Source organism: Bufo gargarizans, chromosome 6 (genome assembly GCF_014858855.1).
Source record: "Bufo gargarizans isolate SCDJY-AF-19 chromosome 6, ASM1485885v1, whole genome shotgun sequence".
Taxonomy (NCBI): Eukaryota; Metazoa; Chordata; class Amphibia; order Anura; family Bufonidae; genus Bufo; species Bufo gargarizans.
This window is the reverse complement of record NC_058085.1, coordinates 367000844-367020424: the sequence shown is the minus strand read 5'-3', so window position 1 is coordinate 367020424 and position 19581 is coordinate 367000844. Positions and strand designations below refer to the sequence as shown.

The 19581-nt window shown below is 41.7% G+C and overlaps 1 pseudogene; it reads left to right on the top strand.

Moving 5' to 3' along the window:
* The first annotated feature begins 2515 nt into the window (after nucleotides 1–2515).
* On the top strand, nucleotides 2516–12924 carry LOC122942240 (annotated as a pseudogene).
* Nucleotides 12925–19581: the final 6657 nt, after the last annotated feature.

The following is a 19581-nucleotide window of genomic DNA, read 5'->3' as shown; positions in this document are numbered from 1 at the left end:
CTTTTTCTCCACACATAGTGTTATGTGTTTCTTCCAAACAACTCAACTTTGGTTTAATCTGTCCACAGAATATTTTGCCAGTACTGCTGTGGAACATCTCCATTTATAGACAATTTGTCTTACCGTGGACTGATGAACAGCAAGGCTTTTAGAGATACTTTTATAACCCTTCCCAGCTTTATGCAAGTCAAAAATTCTTAATTGTAGGTCTTCTGAGAGCTCTTTTGTGCGAGGCATAATTCTCATCAGGCAATGCATCTTGTGAAAAGCAAACCCAGAACTGGTGTGTGTTTTTTATAGGGCAGGGCAGCTGTAACCAACACCTCCAATCTCATCTAATTGATTGGACTCCAGTTGGCTCAAGTGACACCTCACTCCAATTAGCTCTTGGAGATGTCATTAGTCTAGGGGTTCATATACTTTATCCACCTGCACTGTAAATGTTTACATGGTGTGTTCAATAAACACATGGTAACATTTAATCCTTTGTGTGTTATTAGTTTAAGCAGACTGTGGTTGTCTATTGCTGTGACTTAGATGAAGATCAGATCACATTTTATGGCCAATTTGTGCAGAAATCCATATCATTCCAAAGGGTTCACATACTTTTTCTTGCAACTGTATACTGTGCAATCTCCCTAAATGACCTTCAGTGTGCAAACTCTCAATAAACTTTCTACAGTTACCAGATACGGTGTGCAGTCCTTACATGGTTGGCCAATCCGTCTGAGAACCATGGCGGGTGCCAGAAGCAATTAACCCAGACCACGGGCAGTAAAGTCCAAACAATTCTGTATAAATAAAATACTTCTTTCCTCAGAGGTCTTTCCTCACTAATGTTGTTTTTCTGGCTGCTATCATTCTTAGGGATGGTGTATCTCTGGAGAAGAGTTTGTTCAGGCCTACTTGCCAGAGTGCACCAAAACAGGTCTTCACTCTAGCTGGGCTTGCTGGGAACTCCTTACATGAGGTTCGGCAGGGGAAATAGTACCAGCCCATAACCAGGCAATTAGTTACCATGGCTTGCAAATTAACTATTTCCTCCTTTACACAGCCTCGCTGAATCATAGTGCATACGGATGGAGTAGAGTTAACACTCCTGTTTTCTGATATTTCTGAGTTGTGTTATCTAATCTAACCAAACACTTTCAATTGCTTTTCAATGGCTTTTGTCTCAAGATAACGCGATGAGTAGGATAAGAGAAGATCTGGAGTGCTAACCCTGCTACATCTGCAAATCACAGCATAACAGTAACCCTTTCAAAATAGTGAACCTGAATATAACAGCATTAACCCTTTAGGAGTGACCGGTCACTGCACAACTATATTATAGATAAATTCAACTGAATTCTTATAGTTTTCCAAGGTGATGGCTTTTCCATCCCTCTCCTCTCGGCCAGGTGTCCCTGGATGGCCAGCATATTCATTCTACTTTGATTATCTTTTATGCCAAAAATGCCTTTCACATTAATAAAACGCAACTGCACATCAGTAGCTGCGCATCTTGACAGGACCCAGGGGTAGTGTACCGATCGCCTGGCAACTGTCACGTCATCTCGCGAGAATGGACAAGATTGGACGCAGTGACGTTACCATACTCACGAGCGTCCGCCCAGCGACCTCTCCTTCTTGCAATGCGATATACTTCCCCGCGCATGCGTGGACATGACCCGCACCATCAGGTGAAGTAGGAGTGTCTTAGCCAAGCCTCACTGTGAGGCCGGCGTTTCAAAAGGTGGCGGTACTTGCCGCTACCTCAGGCTACATCAGTCCATGCGCCAGTACTTTGGTAGGAGGAGAGGGGTCCAGTATCAGGGGTCCTCTTCCTTTTTTCTACTGCTAGTCTGTCCACTTGAATCCATATCAGGATCGTGGACATACTTTGTTGCTGTTTAGGGGACACGGCTGACACTATTGCCAGTGTACTCGGCTCAACTAAATAGCCCAAGCTCCCTTGTTTCCCCTGATGAGCTTTACACTCTTTGTAGCGAAACATGCGTGTAGGGACTAGGCAGCAGAGGGCTTTATAGGGCGCACTAATTCCAGGGTTAGGTTCTTGACTGTGACTGGTCAGGGGGATCCATGATCAGGTCACCTAGGCCAGTGTAGATCCCCTAGGGCATCACTAGGACTAGATAGCCTAGCATCCCTAACCCTGTGTTTGGCAACTGCCTCTAGCAACGGTGCACGTTCATCATCTAACACCGGTGAGGAATTCGCTGTACCAAGGAGCATCTCATCAGAGCATTAGGACCACCTGGTTACTTTTTTGATGCCGCCGAGCACCTCTTGTATCTAAGTGTGTTCTGGTCACCGAGTGCCACAACTATTTGTGGGGTGACCTTCCGCATTGCTTCTTTTTTGTTGTATCCTCTATGTTGTTATCTATTTATCTTGGGGCCAATTTTCTATGAATAGATTATTAAAAGTTAAGTTTTAAATTGATCACTTATCTCAATTTTCTGTATGACTCTGGTGGTCTAGAATTGTCATCTATATTGTTATATATATAGTGATGGCTTTAACACCAAGTATTGGATTGGATTGCGTAATTTTCTGTGGTGGTGGCTCTTCTTGTCTTCACCATGTCTGGCCATCCCTTTTACAGACAATAAACACTGCAGATGAACAGAAGTTTGGTAAAGGAATTCATTCTCATGGGCCTCACAGACAGAACTGAACTGTACATCCCTCTTTTCATCATATTTCTTCTAGTTTATATCACCACAGTACTGGGCAATGCTGGCTTCATCAGTTTAATCAAGATGGACAGAAATCTCCAGAAGCCCATGTACTTGTTCTTATGCAACCTATCATTTGTGGACCTCACGTACTCTTCATCTGTCACCCCTAAGATGCTACAAGACTTGCTGTCTGAATCGCGGGCCATCTCCTTCGAGGGCTGTGCTCTTTAGATGTACATATTTGTCTCCTTTGCAACAGTTGAATGTCTTCTTCTAGGTGTTATGGCCTATGATCGCTATGTGGCGGTCTATAGACCTCTTTCATATAATGTCATCATGAGTAGTATCTTGTGTCTTCAGTTGGTGATTTTGGCTTATCTTGGAGGCCTCCTGACTGCGTTGGTTCACATTGGATTCGTGTTGCGCCTCAATTTCTGCAAATCCAACATCATCAGCCATTTCTTCTGTGACATGCCACCACTTTTCAAGCTCTCTTGCTCTGACATATCTGCCAATATTGTTGTGATTTTTATTTTGGGTGGGTTGGTAACCATGACGTGTCTCATCATAATCCTTGTATCCTATGCTAACATAGTCCTGGCCATTCTGAGAATCCGCTCTGCTCGGGGCAGATATAAGGCATTCAGCACCTGCACCTCTCATATGACTGCTGTCACCATTTTCTATGGGACGGTGATATTTATGTATTTTAGGCCGTCCGGCAGCTATGCCCTTCAGCAGGACAAAGTGGCCTCAGTCTTCTACAGCATACTGATACCTATGTTAAATCCATTAATCTATACCCTAAGGAATACGGAGGTTAAAGAAGCTGTTAGGCGACTGGTGAAAAAAGCATAAATAATAAGATTAAGTAATTTACTGATTTGCTTTCTTTTATTCCTTTCATGTGTCTCTATAAATAATGAATCTCATTCTCTAAATTTGTGTGAAATTTAAATTAGGCTGCCCCCCAATGTACTTGTTACTGCATGCTATAAAAGCTGAAAAATAAGAGTAGTCGAAGAAAAATCACAACTGCTCTGAGCATACATCTGAATTATAGAAAAGGTTATCATAACATAAATATTTGTTATGCCATTTTGCACTGATTGTTTTTAACTTTGTATTTGAGATGAGCGAACTTCTTGAGCTTCTCTTTTCGTCCGATTCAGTGAATTTTGGTTTGGGTCCAAATATATTCGTCACTAATTGAAGTTGCTCCAATAGGTCTACAAATTTCCTAGGACTCAATTTTTTTTTCATCATAATCATAAGGAATGTTAAGTGGCACTGACATACAGTACAGACCAAAAGTTTGGACACGCCTTCTCATTCAAAGAGTTTTCTTTATTTTCATGACTATGAAAATTGTAGATTCACACTGAAGGCATCAAAACTATGAATTAACACATGTGGAATTATATACATAACAAAAAAGTGTGAAACAACTGAAAATATGTCATATTCTAGGTTCTTCAAAGTAGCCACCTTTTGCTTTGATTACTGCTTTGCACACTCTTGGCATTCTCTTGATGAGCTTCAAGAGGTAGTCACCTGAAATGGTCTTCCAACAGTCTTGAAGGAGTTCCCAGAGATGCTTAGCACTTGTTGGCCCTTTTGCCTTCACTCTGCGGTCCAGCTCACCCCAAACCATCTCGATTGGGTTCAGGTCCGGTGACTGTGGAGGGCAGGTCATCTGGCGCAGCACCCCATAACTCTCCTTCATGGTCAAATAGCCCTTACACAGCCTGGAGGTGTGTTTGGGGTCATTGTCCTGTTGAAAAATAAATGATGGTCCAACTAAACGCAAACCGGATGGAATAGCATGCCGCTGCAAGATGCTGTGGTAGCCATGCTGGTTCAGTATGCCTTCAATTTTGAATAAATCCCCAACAGTGTCACCAGCAAAGCCCCCCCACACCATCACACCTCCTCCTCCATGCTTCACGGTGGGAACCAGGCATGTAGAGTCCATCCGTTCACCTTTTCTGCGTCGCACAAAGACGCGGTGGTTGCAACCAAAGATCTCAAATGTGGACTCATCAGACCAAAGCACAGACTTCCACTGGTCTAATGTCCATTCCTTGTGTTCTTTAGCCTAAACAAGTCTCTTCTGCTTGTTGCCTGTCCTTAGCAGTGGTTTCCTAGCAGATATTCTATCATGAAGGCCTGATTCACACAGTCTCCTCTTAACAGTTGTTCTAGAGATGTGTCTGCTGCTAGAACTCTGGGTGGCATTGACCTGGTCTCTAATATGAGCTGCTGTTAACCTGCGATTTCTGAGGCTGGTGACTCGGATAAACTTATCCTCCGCAGCAGAGGTGGCTCTTGGTCTTCCTTTCCTGGGGCGGTCCGCATGTGAGACAGTTTCTGATGGTCCCAACCCCATTTATAAGGCAAGAAATCCCACTTATTAAAGCTGACAGGGCACACATGTGAAGTGAAGACCATTTCAGGTGACTACCTCTTGAAGCTCATCAAGAGAATGCCAAGAGTGTGCAAAGCAGTAATCAAAGCAAAAGGTGTTTCACACTTTTTGTTATGTATATAATTCCACGTGTTAATTCATAGTTTTGATGCCTTCAGTGTGAATCTACAATTTTCATAGTCATGAAAATAAAGAAAACTCTTTGAATGAGAAGGTGTGTCCAAACTTTTGGTCTGTACTGTATATAGCTATAAATAAATGCTTGTTTGATGGTGTTAACAATTATCGTGTTTAAAAACACACTGCACCATCACATGTGTTATGCTTTTTTATAGTAGAAAACTTACAAAAATTGTCCCTTATTGGGGCAGATAGTGTTATGGGGAAAACAGTGGCTTGTTAGGACCAAGCAGTTAAAACTTATGCCTCAAAGTGAACAGATTCCTGACCTTGTTTATATGTAGATGTTAATGTCAGAAAAAAGAGTGTTTTATTCTGCACAAGTGTCCCAAAATTATGCCTTAATGGGGGCAGAATGTCTGCACATATTTATACACGCATAAGTGTTAAATGTCAGAAGAAAGAGTGGCTTGTTCTGACCGAATCTGGAAAAATTCCCGCTTTTATTTGGGAGCAGCAGCAGTAAAGTGTGAATATGGAATGGGTAGGGTAATAGTGGAATGTAGTCAAAAAAGTAGTGGCAGAAGTAACAGCAGAGCATAGAACAGATGAGGCAATAGATGTGTGTGACTGTTGTGGGGTAGTAGTAGTAGTAGTGGTGGTGACTGCGTAGCGTTAATGGTAGTGGCAGTAGGGGTAATGGAAGTGGAAGTAGGGGATTAGCAGCAGGAAGCAACATTTGTGTTGGTGGTGGCAGGGGCAGAAACTGTACAGTGAGGAACATGATGGTAGGGAATCTGAGAGCAGTGGTGGCATAATAATGGCAGCAAAAGCCATAAGGTGCACAACATAATGGTAACCAGACAGTGGCAGTGGCATGATGGCGGCAACAGGAGTAGTCATATGGTATGCAGCATAATGGACAGATCTATTCATCTGCCTCAGCTGGGCGAGTGTGAAAATCCTCACAAATCCATGCCTCATTCATTTTGACAAAAGTGATATTTTGGACACTGCCAGAGGACAATGTGGTCCATTTGGGTGTCATCATGCCTCCTGCCGCACTGAAACCCCTCTCTGAGATGACAGTGGAGTCAGGGGAAGAAAGAACAGAGAGCACACTAGGCAAATTTGTGCCACTGCCCCAGTCTGCCTACCCAGAAGTCCATGTGGTCAGGGAACATGGGAGAAAGAACAAAGTCCAAGTAGGACTAAACCTGCGTGTTTAGACAGTATATCTCTGTTTGCTGATTTGCCTCAGCCTGGCGCTGCACATGAGAAAACCGTTTCATCATGTTGATGATACTGAACTGGCTACTGCTGCAGCTTCTGCTGCATGTGGTAGCAGAGACGGCAAGACTCTGCGGGAGGTGAAGTGCCACAGACACAAGGGCAGCAGGCATCCCCTCGCCAAAAGCTGCAGCAAGCTGTGTACACAGTGTTTTCTGGTAAATTAATTTGGCTTACCTTTCGGCAACAGGAAAACATTCCCCCATTTTGCTTTGATAGCGGTGGTCTAAAAGTCCAGTAATCATCAGACTGATGCATGTAAATGATATGCCTGTCATTACGTGAGCAAGAAGCATACAGATTCTCATTCAGACCAGCGTGCCAGAGGACCAAGTTATTTTTGGCTCCGTCCCCCACTGGGATGACTGGTCATCATGGCCAATGTTGTCGTCGTCATCATCATCATCATCATCATCCTGCTCCTCAACTTCTCCTGTGGCAGCTCTTCATCCTCCTCCTCCATGAGACTTTCTTCATGTAGGTCCTCGACAGCTACAGGGCATCCAATAATAAGTGTAAGCTATTCTTCTAAGCATCTGTCCTAAGGCAAATATCTGACAAATTGTGTGACCTTTTTGAAGGTTTTTTAGCACTTGAAAGATGTCTTTGAAGAGCTAACCTCAAAACAACAAATGCTCCCTGGTGAATGACAAAATCATTCCTGGCTTTAAGCTGCTGGTACAGATGCTGTAGTATGTGCAAAGGGGAATTTTTGTGATTTGGAATGTAGCTGCTTAAAGGGGTTCTGCACTTTGTTTAAACTGATGATCTATCCTCTGGATAGAACATCAGCTTCTGATCGGCAGGGGTCCGGCACCCGGACCCCCACCGATCAGCTGTTTGAGAAGGCAGCTGCGCTCCAGAAGATAGATCATCAGTTTAAACAAAGTGCAGAACCCCTTTAAGCAGGGTAACGACAAACAGTTCTGTCACTGCAAGTCCAGGAGTGTTCCTTGCCATATAAAAATGGCTGAAATGCTGTAAGATGGAGAAACAGTACCCACTGTTTAACCCCTTCAACCCCGGGCCTGTTTTCACCTTCCTGCAAGGGCCATGTGTCAATTTATGTGGTGATAACTTTAAAACGCTTTTACTTATACAGGCCATTCTCAAGATTGTTTTCTTGTCACATATTGTACTTCATGACAGTGGTAAAAATAAGTTAAAAAAAAACATTTTTATTCATGAAAAAATACCAAATTTACCAAAAATTTAGAAAAATTTACAAATTTCCAAATTTACATTTCTCTACCTTTATTATAGATAGTAATACCTTCAGAAATAGTAATTACTTTACATTCCCCATATGTCTACTTCATGTTTAGATCATTTTGAAAATGACATTTTATTTTTTGGGGATGAAATTTGGAAGCAAATCTTGAAATTTTTCCGAAAATTTCCAAAACCCACTTTTTAAGGACCAGTTCAGGTCTGAAGTCACTTTGTGAGGCTTATATAATAGAAACCACCCAAAAATGACCCATTTCAGAAACGACACCCCTGAAGGTATAACAAAACTGATTTTACAAACTTTCTTAACCCTTTAGGTGTTCCACAAGAATTGATGGAAAATGGAGAAAAAATTTCAGAATTTCACTTTTTGGGCAGATTTTACATTTTAATACATTTTTTCCAGTAGCAAAGCAAGGGTTAACAGCCAAATAAAACTCAATATTTATTACCCTGATTCTACGGTTTACAGAAACACCCCACATATGATCGTAAACTGCTGTACGGGCACATGGCAGGGCGCAGAAGGAAAGGAATGCCATATGGTTTTTGGAAGGCAAATTTAGCTGAACTGGTTTTTAGATGTTGTGTCCCATTTGAAGCCCCCCTGATGCACCCCTACTGTAGAAACTCAAAAAAGTGACCACATTTTGGAAACTACAGGATAAGGTGCCAGTTTTATTGGTACTATTTTGGGGTACATATGATTTTTTTATTGCTCTATATTACGTTTTGCTGTAAAAAAAAAAAAAATTATGTTTTGGCACCGTTTTTATTTTTTATTTTTACAGAGTTTAACCAAGGGATTAGGTCATGTGACTTTTTTATAGAGCAGATCGTTACGCATGTGGCAATACCTAATATGTCTACTTTTTTTATTTATTTAAGTTTTACACAATAATAGCATTTTTGAAACCGAAATAATGATATTTTAGTGTCTCATAGTCTGAGAGCCATAGCTTTTTTATTTTTTTACCGATTCTCTAAGGTAGGGTCTCATTTTTTGCGGGATGAGGTGACGGTCTGATTGGTACTATTTTGGGGGGCATACGCCTTTTTTATCACTTGCTGTTGCAATTTTTGTTATGTAATGTGACAAAAATAGCATTTTCTTACACATTTTTTTTTTTACGGTGTTCATCTGAGTGGTTAGGTCATGTGATATTTTTATAGAGCTGTTTGTTACGGACGTGGTGATACCTAATATGTATTTTTTTTTTATGTATTTTACTTTAGCACAATAATAGCAGTTTTGACACAAAAAAAAATGATGTTTTAGTGTCTCCATGTTCTGAGAGCTATAGTTTTTTTTTAATTTTTGGGGCGATTGTCTTATGTAGGGGCTCATTTTTTGCTGGATGAGGTTACGGTTTTATTGATACCATTTTTGGGGGCACTTTTTGTAATGTAAGGTGTACAAAAATGGCTTTATTTTACACTGTTTTTAGTTTTATTTTTTAATGGTGTTTATCGGACAGGGTGGATCATGTTATATATTTATAGGGCCGGTCATTACGGACGCGGAGATACCTAATATGTGTGGGTTTTCATTTTTTTTCCTGTTTTTTAATATAAAATAAGGGGAAAGGGGCATTTTTTCTTTTTTACTTTATTAATTTTATTACTTTATTAATTTTATTAAAAACACTTTTTTTAAACTTTTTTTTACTTTACTTTATTTATGACATTCACTTTTGGGGGTCTGATCCCCTCTGCAATGCATTACAATACATCTGTATTGTAATGCATTGCCTGTTAGTGTATGACACTGAGTCATACACTAACAGGTTGCCTAGGACAGGGATGGGCAAACTGTGGCTTTCCAGCTGTTGTAAAACTACAACTCCCACCATGCCCTGCTGTAGGCTGATAGCTGTAGGCAGTTTGGGCATGCTGGGAGTTGTAGTTTTGCAACAGCTGGAGAGCCACAGTTTGCCCATCCCTGGCCTAGGAGACCCAGCCTGAGGCTGGATCTCCTCGGCTCCCGTAGAAGGCAGTTCCCTATGCCGTGCAAGGCATTGGGCAGCCTCTGAACGGCATCGGGCTGCCTTGTGTCGCATCGGGTCCCCACCACAGCAGCGCAGGGACTCGATGCTTTCCCTCACCCGACACAAACCTCTTCTATGTCACGGTCAGCGCGGACCGCAGCATCGAAAGGGTTAATCCACCGACATTGGCTTTTACAGCGATGCCTGCGGATACAGCAGGGGCCCAGCTACCACGGACTGCCGGGCCCCTGCAGTGATCACTATGATGTACTATTATGTCAAATTGCGGGAACTCAGTGGTTCCCATGACGTAACAGTACGTCAAAGGTCAGGAAGGGGTTAAAATACCGTTGATGTGAAAATTTACTTATTAGGCTGTCATTGTGCACTTTGACCACTAGATGCCGCTGTTTTCCCACGCAGCTAAGCTACTGCTGGAATTTTAAATATGCATGAGAGGTGGGGTTAGGAAGCTAAAGAAGGAGCAGGAAGGAGCTCGGCATACATCTTTTCAGGGACCCAGGAGCTGTAAGAGAGAATCCAGTGCCATCCAGGCGTCAGTGTGAGCTGGAGTGGCTGGAATCACTGTTGAAAGTGATGGATTGCTGTTGGTTATCCAGATATCGTCCAGAGAAAAGAAGATTGGTTCCCGGAAAGCTGGAAGAGCTGTGGAACGGAGCTACACACCCTGCATGGCCTCATGGTTGCTGGAAAGACTTGTCTAAGTCACCATTGGATGAATAGCAGACCAGGTTCGGTAAGAGCGTGCACGCACCAAGTACAGAGTGGCGCCTAAAGACGTCAGTAAGCCTTTAGTTAGTTAGTTAAGGGTTCCTGTCTTGAATCAGGCTAAAAGTGTTTGCCGCGTTTTTCTGCAAGGAATCCGTTGCCTTAAAGGGACACTGCGCAACTGAACGTGACAGTATTGTTCAAAAATATTATAGAGGTTTATATCCGTGATAAGGTTGTAAGCTGCTGAGTTACACCGCAGGCGAGATCATATCCTGCATCACACACAATTGTTCCCGTTTCCTAGGGTAATAATAGGTACGTAAGGCAGTGTTAGTTCTGCTCGCAGTAGGAAAATTGTCGCAGTGTTTTCTTAGCTACCACTTGAGGGCGCCGTGCTGCGTAACTCAGGGGTCTCAGTGTACGGGCTGAGGGGATGTAACTTTTAGGCTAAGTTCACTGCATTTGGAACTGTATTTGTTTAATACCACTTATTCAGTAAAGTTTCTGTTTTTGCACAAGCTGGTGTCAGTGTTGCTTTCCTCGTCCGTGACTTTGCTGTATCCTGGGGAGCCCTCCCTGATGCACGGCTTACAATGTTAGCCAGGGTAATTTTTCAAAAAGCGTTGTGTGACTAAATTGATCACATGCACCATGCAGGAAGCATGTGTTATTTCCCCCAAATGCAGCCATTGTCACTGACTACCTTGCCCAGTTGAAGATGGTGGGGAGACAGCACCAGGATGTTTGTTGCTTTATTCACTTTAGCAAGTGTGTTTTTTTGGGAGAAACAATGCCAGCTAGGTATCTTCCAGTGAGGCTGAGACCATGCCATCAACTCCCTAAAGGCAACAGAATCCACTAAGTGGTACGGTAGCAACTGCACCGCTGACAACTTGGCCAGATTTGAGTCCTAGCATACCCCTAAATTAGCATAATTTGAGCTTTGAATGGTAAAACATATATAAACTTTTCTATATTGAACAACTGCATTGAAAATATTGTATGTACTTTGTCGCCATCTACTGGTAGAAGAGAGACATTACAGGCATAATACTCTTTACATTAAATAACATTGGTGAGTCATGCTTACACCCTTACACAAACACACTGCACTTTGTTATTGACAATTTACTTTGGGAATAATGCAGTGAACTATATATGTCTTCAGTGTCACTGGACTGGTTAAAAATAAAAAAAAATTGTACTATGAAACACATAACACCAATATAACGATGCAGTGCTGGTGATGACATTTCTTTAACTATGTATATGTTTAATATAATAGTTATAAAAATTGCATTACTGGTGTGAAATGCTTTTGCTATCGTGCAACACATTTAATAACACAGGTGGATAGAATGTGCTCAGCTTTTACAGCTGAATGGTATTTGGGTGCTGTGCTGGTAATAATGATCTATAGACTCTCGAGGATTTGGGAAATAAAGCTGTCTTTCTGTAAATATATTTTTTTTTCTTGCAGGGGTCCAGTTGTGTAATGTAGAACTGCAAGGCTGAAATGCCACAGCAGCAAGCAGCATTAAGCACAATTGTAAGAAGCCTCCTGTGACCAACTCCCTCAAACCATACCCTGGTCATACCCGTTTTTTTTGGCAAACACTGCCACACAAACTTCTTCCAGTTCACAACCTTAACACACTATGGAACTACTGCTGGTTTAACCAGCTATCTTGCGGCCTACTGCCTCCCTAATTCGCTGATCCAGGCTGTCTGTCAGCCTCTGAGCCAATGAGTTCAAACCCTCCTCCCCACTTTCTTCCAGTATTGTGTGATCTTTCGTCTACTTCCTTCCTCATGGCTTTTTCCAACCAAAATGAAAATTTAGTTTGGAGAAAGAATGTTTGTGACGTTCACAACAAATGAAAATATTTTAGAATGGATTCACTCGTCCTAAGTTTCATTTCTTTAGTGGCTAAAATTAAATTTGAAGCTTTCATGTTTGTTTGGTGTAGACTCCCTCCTCCTAATACTGCTCATATGTAAAATTCTATGGCATAAGGAACAAAAAGCTATTGATACATGTAAATATACTCCTGTATATCTATCAGTAAACTGTAGGTGGTGCTAGTGAATCAAACATTGGATTGCAGGATGTCTTGAGTGAATGTAAGAAAGTATGACATTCATTGTGATAAGAGATTAGAAAGGAAAAATGTAAAATAAAATAAAAAAATAAATAAAAAAAATACATTTTCTAATTTATCCCACACACGCACTCAAGTGGTTTTCCAAATTAGGGAAAAAAAGTCCTCAAAACAGCATTTGTCACAATATAATTAAGAATGTATGCGGTGGTTATCCCTCCGCTTCCAGCGTTGCCACTGTGATCCCCCCCACTGATGTAGCCATGATGTCATATTCTTGAAACCCCTCTTAGGGTGCATTCACATCACCGTTTTTTTAGATGGTAAAAAAATACTGCATGCAGGACTTTTTTTCAGTTTAAAAAAGCGGATCTCAGACGGAAATGGCTCAAACGGATGACATCTGATGCAACAGGATCTGTTTTTTTTTAAATGATCCTGTTTTTTTTCCCTCTCTCTCTTCTCCTGATGGATCAGAAGAATGGAGGGCTAAACGGTTATGTGAACTTACCTTGTCCTCTGGTCCTTCGCAGTCAATTAATTAATTTTCAACCTTACTAATTCTGCAAAGTTTTAGTGAATATCAGAGCCCCAGTGCACGACCTCTAACATCTCCCCCACATTCTTATATAATAGGGGCTCCTTGGTTCCAGTGTTCCTCTATCCCTACATCTTCTACTTCTTCCCCAAGTTCTTTTTTAAACATTAGTTTTTATTTAAATACCATCAAGTATTCATAAGGCAACTTTTCAATTATACAGATTACATCAAAATGCAACGGAAATAAAAATACAAAGAAAACTGTCTAATAACCTGAGGGAATCGAGATGTCAGTTTTTACATAAATTGTAGTGTTTGCTAACTAATAGCTAATATGGCATTTCTCACACAATACTGCATGTCTGATTAAGAGATAGAGCAATCAATAGAAGTGATCCAAACTTCCCTTCTAGATTGACATGATGCGTTGAAAGCCAAGGCGGACATCCTTTCGTGCCAGCATTGTTCATTAATGGACTGTAGAATGTTTGAGACGTGTATGGGCGTTCTTGTTTTCCAATTGGCCGCAATTTTTTGTCGCATAGCTTTGCATGCATGAAAAACGATAGTAGAATGTAAAAAGGAGAACTGTTCTATACCAAGGGATAGAAGAGCTAAAGCCGGGTCTGGGACAATTTGGAATTGGCAGATATCGGATAATATAGAAAAAATCTGGTGCCAAATTATATCATGCAAATATGATCCAATTCCACTCATCTGATGTGTTGGGAAAAATATGTGACAGGCGGCACGGTGTGAGGTACCATCTATAGAATACTTTTCGATGAGTTTCCAAGTGGGATATACACTTAGAAAATTTGCAAACAGAGGTAAGAACAGATTGCCATTGATCATCAGTAAAGCTTTGATTTAAATCATAGTGCCAGTGGTCTTTAATTTTCCCCAATTTGTCCCCTTCCTCCATTAGCAAATTTCTGTAGCAAAAGGATATGCTGCGGGAATTTCCATAGCCTTAATAAAGGAAAATTAGAGGATGGAGCAATGGGAATCAACCCAGTGCTAAGGATATGTCTAAGTTGCATGTACTGGAAGTACATGTACTGAGGATTGCAGGTTATGTTTGGCAGCCAAAATGTGGAATTGATGTAGAGTAGGAACACACAGATCTTTCAAAAAGTGGAGGCCTTTCTCAGACCAGGGTGATGCTGAGAAGTTAGGAACAAGCAACTCAACAATAGATATAGGGATATCCACTTATTCTATGGTGTCAAAACATCTATGGAAGGATGGGTTAGTCTACAGCCGTATCACAGCTGAGATCGGGGATGTTAAGTATAGAAAATTGTTGTGGAACCCAAAATATAAAAGGGAACATAAGAAAGTGAGAATGCTGCCTCCCCTTAATAGGCTAAGCTCAATCTGAACCCATTTTTTTGAGACATCTCCAATCCAAAATTGTTTCAGTTGGGCCAGTATCACGGATTTATAGTATAAAGACAGAGATGGGCAGGTCACCTCACCCTGATGAATATGGGAAAACAGGAAGTCAGCCTTGACCCTCGGTCTCTTCCCACCCCACACAAACCGCATAAGCAAGTTTTGCAAGGTTTGGATATAGGAGATTCAGAAAAATATAGGTACATTTCTACAAATATATAGGATCTTTGGTAGAAGTACCATCTTGACCACAGCAATCCTCCCCAACCATGAGATGCCAAACGAACTCAAGGAGGATATTTTATTCTTAACCTCCTCTAATAATGCAAAATAGTTCGTTTGGAACAGTGTGGATAGTGGATAAGAGAGCACTATTCCCAAATATGGCAAGTCGGTTTTGACCCATTAAAATTAAAATTGTGTTTTTCACATTTCGGAGTACTTTATGGTCTATATTCATCGGTAATATTTGTGATTTATTCACATGAATTTTGTAATAGGAGGCTTCGCTAAAGCGATTAATAACACAACTGGCTGCAATCAATTGGGAGGGATTGGATAAGACCAAAATAGTAACATCTGCAAATAGACCAATTTTATTAGTAACGTCTCAGGATTTAATCCCAGTGATCTCGGGTGAGCTTCGAATGCTTTCTGATAGGGGTTCCATGATCAAAGCAAAAATGAGAGGGGACGTGGGACACCCTTGTCGGGTTCCATTCGTAATGTCAAACCTAGAGGATAGAAAGCCTGAAGTATACATCGCATTGGGGAAAGAATAAACAGCTAGGATGGCTGCAAAGAAGCTTCCTTGAAATCCAAATTTTTATAAAGTAGCTCTCAGAAAGTCCCAATGAACCCTGTCGAACGCCTTCTCTGCATCCAAAGATAGGAGTAGAGAAGGCGTTCCACGTCTCCATATAATATCCAGAAAGTTTAAAAATCTTCTGGTACCGTCCGATGTCTGTCTATTTTTCACAAATCCAACCTGGTCATTATTTATTAAAGTAGGCAAAATATCTACCAATCTATTGGACAATAATTTAGAAAAGATCAGAATTGAGTAATGATATGGGGCAGAAATTTGCTGGAGTGTCGGGAAGTTTGCCTGCTTTGAGAATTGTGACTTTTAGGGCTGAGAGCATTTCCTTGGGAATGGGATTGCCTCCAAAGAATTGCTGGAAACATCCCTTCAGGTATGGAGAGAGGATCGGGGAAAATGTCTTGTAGTACTCATTGGTTAACCCGTCTGGCCCTGGTGATTTGTTTAGTTTGAGAGAGGTTATTACTTGAGTGATTTTATCAATATGGATATCTGCGTTTAATATATCTAATTGTTCTGACGATAATTGGGGAAGAGAGATTTTATTCAGGAAGGCTTTAATAATCTCTTCAGTAGGTTGAGGAGTATCAGCGTCCAAAGCAAGATTATACAGTTTAGAGTAGTATGAGGCGAATTCATCAGCTATTTCTTGTGGATTCATAATTTTCTTACCTGCTCTGCCATATAAAAAGGGGATCCTAAATTTGTCAGATTTAGCCTTAATCCTGTTTGCTAAAGATTTATTAGCTCTGTTTCTGCAATAGTAATACATGGATTTGGATTTGCGGAGGTAGAACTCAAATCTGGATTGCATTAACACATGTAGCTCATATCTTACATTTTTCAATTGGGTTGCGAAGGTAATTTTGGGAGATTTTTGGTTGTCACGCTCTACTTGTCTAATCTGGCTTATGAGTAGTTTGATCTTTTGATTTCTCTTTTGCAAAGAACAGTATTTTATAAAGATACCCCTTATGACCACTTTGTGAGCACACCAGATCGTGGACAATGTGATATCAGATGAGTTATTAAGAGTAAAATAATCCTGCAGAGCGGTGCGGAATATAGGTATGTAGTCAGGGTTATTCAAAATGGAATTATTCAATCTCCACGGGGCTCGCGAGGGAGAGTATTGTAGGTTAATGAGTATAGAGGTAGGGGCATGGTCAGACCAAGTTATGGTACCGATATCGGATGAAATTATATTTTCTAGTTGTCTATTATCTGCTATTGCCATATCTATGAGGGAGTATGAGTTTTGAGAAAAAAGTATAGTCTTTTTCAGACGAATGAAATATGTGCCATGGGTCAAAAATCTCCTCTTTGTGCAATAACTCTCTTAAAGAGAAGTCTCTGTCCTTACTGTCCACGGGTGTCTTGTCAATCGTAGGGTCAATAACTTTATTATAGTCGACGCAGAGTATTAAAAACCCCTGTCTTATTGGTATCAGTTTGTTGAAGAAGCGGTGAAGAAAGTGAAGAGGCGCATATATGGATGCTATAGTGATTAGACAGACAATGATAATGTAGCGACCTTGACTGTCTGAAATAGTAGATATAAGTTTTAAAGAGACTGTATCTTTAATGGCTAGCATCACCCCTGCTTTCTTCTTTTCAGGGTGGGAGTAAAAAATATGAGGAAAGCACCTATTTTGAATCCTCTAACTATCTTTAGGCAATAAATGAGTTTCCTGGGCACCTATAATGTCACAAGGTAAGTTAGATACTTCTTTCCAGAAGCATGCTCTTTTCAAAGGGCTGTTTAAGCCTTTGACATTTAGGGATGAGATCTTTAATGCCATATCAGGTACCTAAGAACACACCCATAAACCCCTGTAATGCCATATAAAATGTACAGTGCTACATAGAACAACAGAGGGCAGATGCATCAGTAAATTAGAAGCGGGTAATAACATGTCACCCTAAAAGGTCAAGGACTATAACATTTGTGTGTTTCGAGATATATAGATGGTGAAGAGTGGAGGAAAGCAGACCCAATGTAGAATGGTGTAGCCAGGTGAGGTACCTTACATGGTTGGCACTTATGGACAGGGCCGGCTCCAGGTTCATGTGGGCCCATGGGCAATAAATCCCAGTGGGCCCCATGAGGCATTTTTTTACATTGACATGTCCCTCTGTGGCTCCCACACGGTATAATGACCCCTAGTGGCCCCTATACAGTATAATGACTACTAGTTGCCCTTCACACAGTATAATGACTACTAGTGGCCCTTCACACAGTATAATGAACCCCCAATTTCCCCCCCCCACTGTATTATGACCACCTGTGGCCCTGCATTAAGAATAATAACCCCCAGTCGCCCCCATTCAGAATAATGACCCCCAGTAGCCCCCACACTGGGGGAATACTGTATGGAGGGGGCTCTGGGGGTCATTATACTATGTAAAGGGCCCTCACAGTATAATGACCCCACAGTGACCCTCCATTCAGAATAATGACCCCCAGTCGCCCACACACTGGGGGTTATACTGTATGTAGGGGGCACAAGGGGTTATTATATTTAATGGGGGATCTGGTGGTCATTATGCTAAATGGAGGGTCAATGGGGATCATTATACTAAATGGGGGGCACTGGGAGTCATTATACTGTGTAAGGGGCCCTCACAGTGTGATGAATGACCCCCCAGTGGCCCCCTCACATACCTATCATTGTAGGGGAGCTGGTGGTCCTGTCATTCACTAACCGCAGCTCCCTGCGCTCCTTCTCTCCGGCGGCCGCTGCAGCAGTGAGCCCGGCCTGGAGGAGAGAAGGAGATGTGCAGTGATGTAGCTGGAACTGACTGGGCCCCACAGCAAATTTTAGTACGCCCCCTCCCCCCAATGTGTGTTCACATCACGTTTTTCCTATCGGTTTGATGTATACAAATGTGCAGCACTCCACGTTTTTGTATCCTGCAGAGTCAAGTAAAAAATGCAGACGTTAACATATATGTTTTTTTACAATGGAACTGTATGGTGACCGGACGCCACTGTACGACATCAGTCTGAGGCACCTGTTAATGTACGCATTTTTGGTATACATTAAATGGATGGCACAAATGGGATGTGAACCCAGCCCTAGTGTCAGAATAAGCCCCAGTACACAGCGGAGCAGCGCGGCGGAGAAGGGAGGCCGCCGTGTACTGACAGAGCGCTACCTGGTCCTGGTGGACAGGGATGAGGACTGTGTTTCCCAAGGATCATTTTCTACTGGGAAATACAGGGCACAGTATAATACGCTAGAATCTACACTCACCTAAAGAATTATTAGGAACACCATACTAATACGGTGTTGGACCCCCTTTTGCCTTCAGAACTGCCTTAATTCTACATGGCATTGATTCCACAAGGTGCTGATAGCATTCTTTAGAAATGTTGGCCCATATTTATAGGATAGCATCTTGCAGTTGATGGAGATTTGAGGGATGCACATCCAGGGCACGAAGCTCCCGTTCCACCACATCCCAAAGATGCTCTATTGGGTGGAGATCTGGTGACTGTGGGGCCATTTTAGTACAGTGAACTCATTGTCATGTTCAAGAAACCAATTTGAAATGATTGGAGCTTTGTGACATGGTGCATTATCCTGCTGGAAGTAGCCATCAGAGGATGGGTACATGGTGGTCATGAAGGGGTGGACATGGTCAGAAACAATGCTCAGGTAGCCCGTGGCATTTAATCGATGGCCAATTGGCACTAAGGGGCCTAAAGTGTGCCCTGAAAACATCCCCCACACCATTACACCACCACCACCAGCCTGCACAGTGGTAACAAGGCATGATGGATACATGTTCTCATTCTGTTTACGCCAAATTCGAACTCTACCATTTGAATGTCTCAACAGAAATGGAGACTCATCAGACCAGGCAACATTTTTCCAGTCTTCAACAGTCCAATTTTGGTGAGCTCGTGCAAACTGTAGCCTCTTTTTCCTATTTGTAGTGGAGATGAGTGGTACCCGGTGGGGTCTTCTGCTGTTGTAGCCCACCTTTCTTTTCCATTCTGACATTCAGTTTGGAGTTCAGGAGATTGTCTTGACCAGGACCACAACCCTACATGCATTGAAGCAACTGCCATGTGATTGGTTGACCAGATAATCGCATTAATGAGAAATAGAACAGGTGTTCCTAATAATTCTTTAGGTGAGTGTATATACTATACAGATATTAGTCCTACCCCCAAATAATAATACAATTAGGGGGTCATTTATTATATAGAAATACGTCTATGTTAGGCTACTTTCAC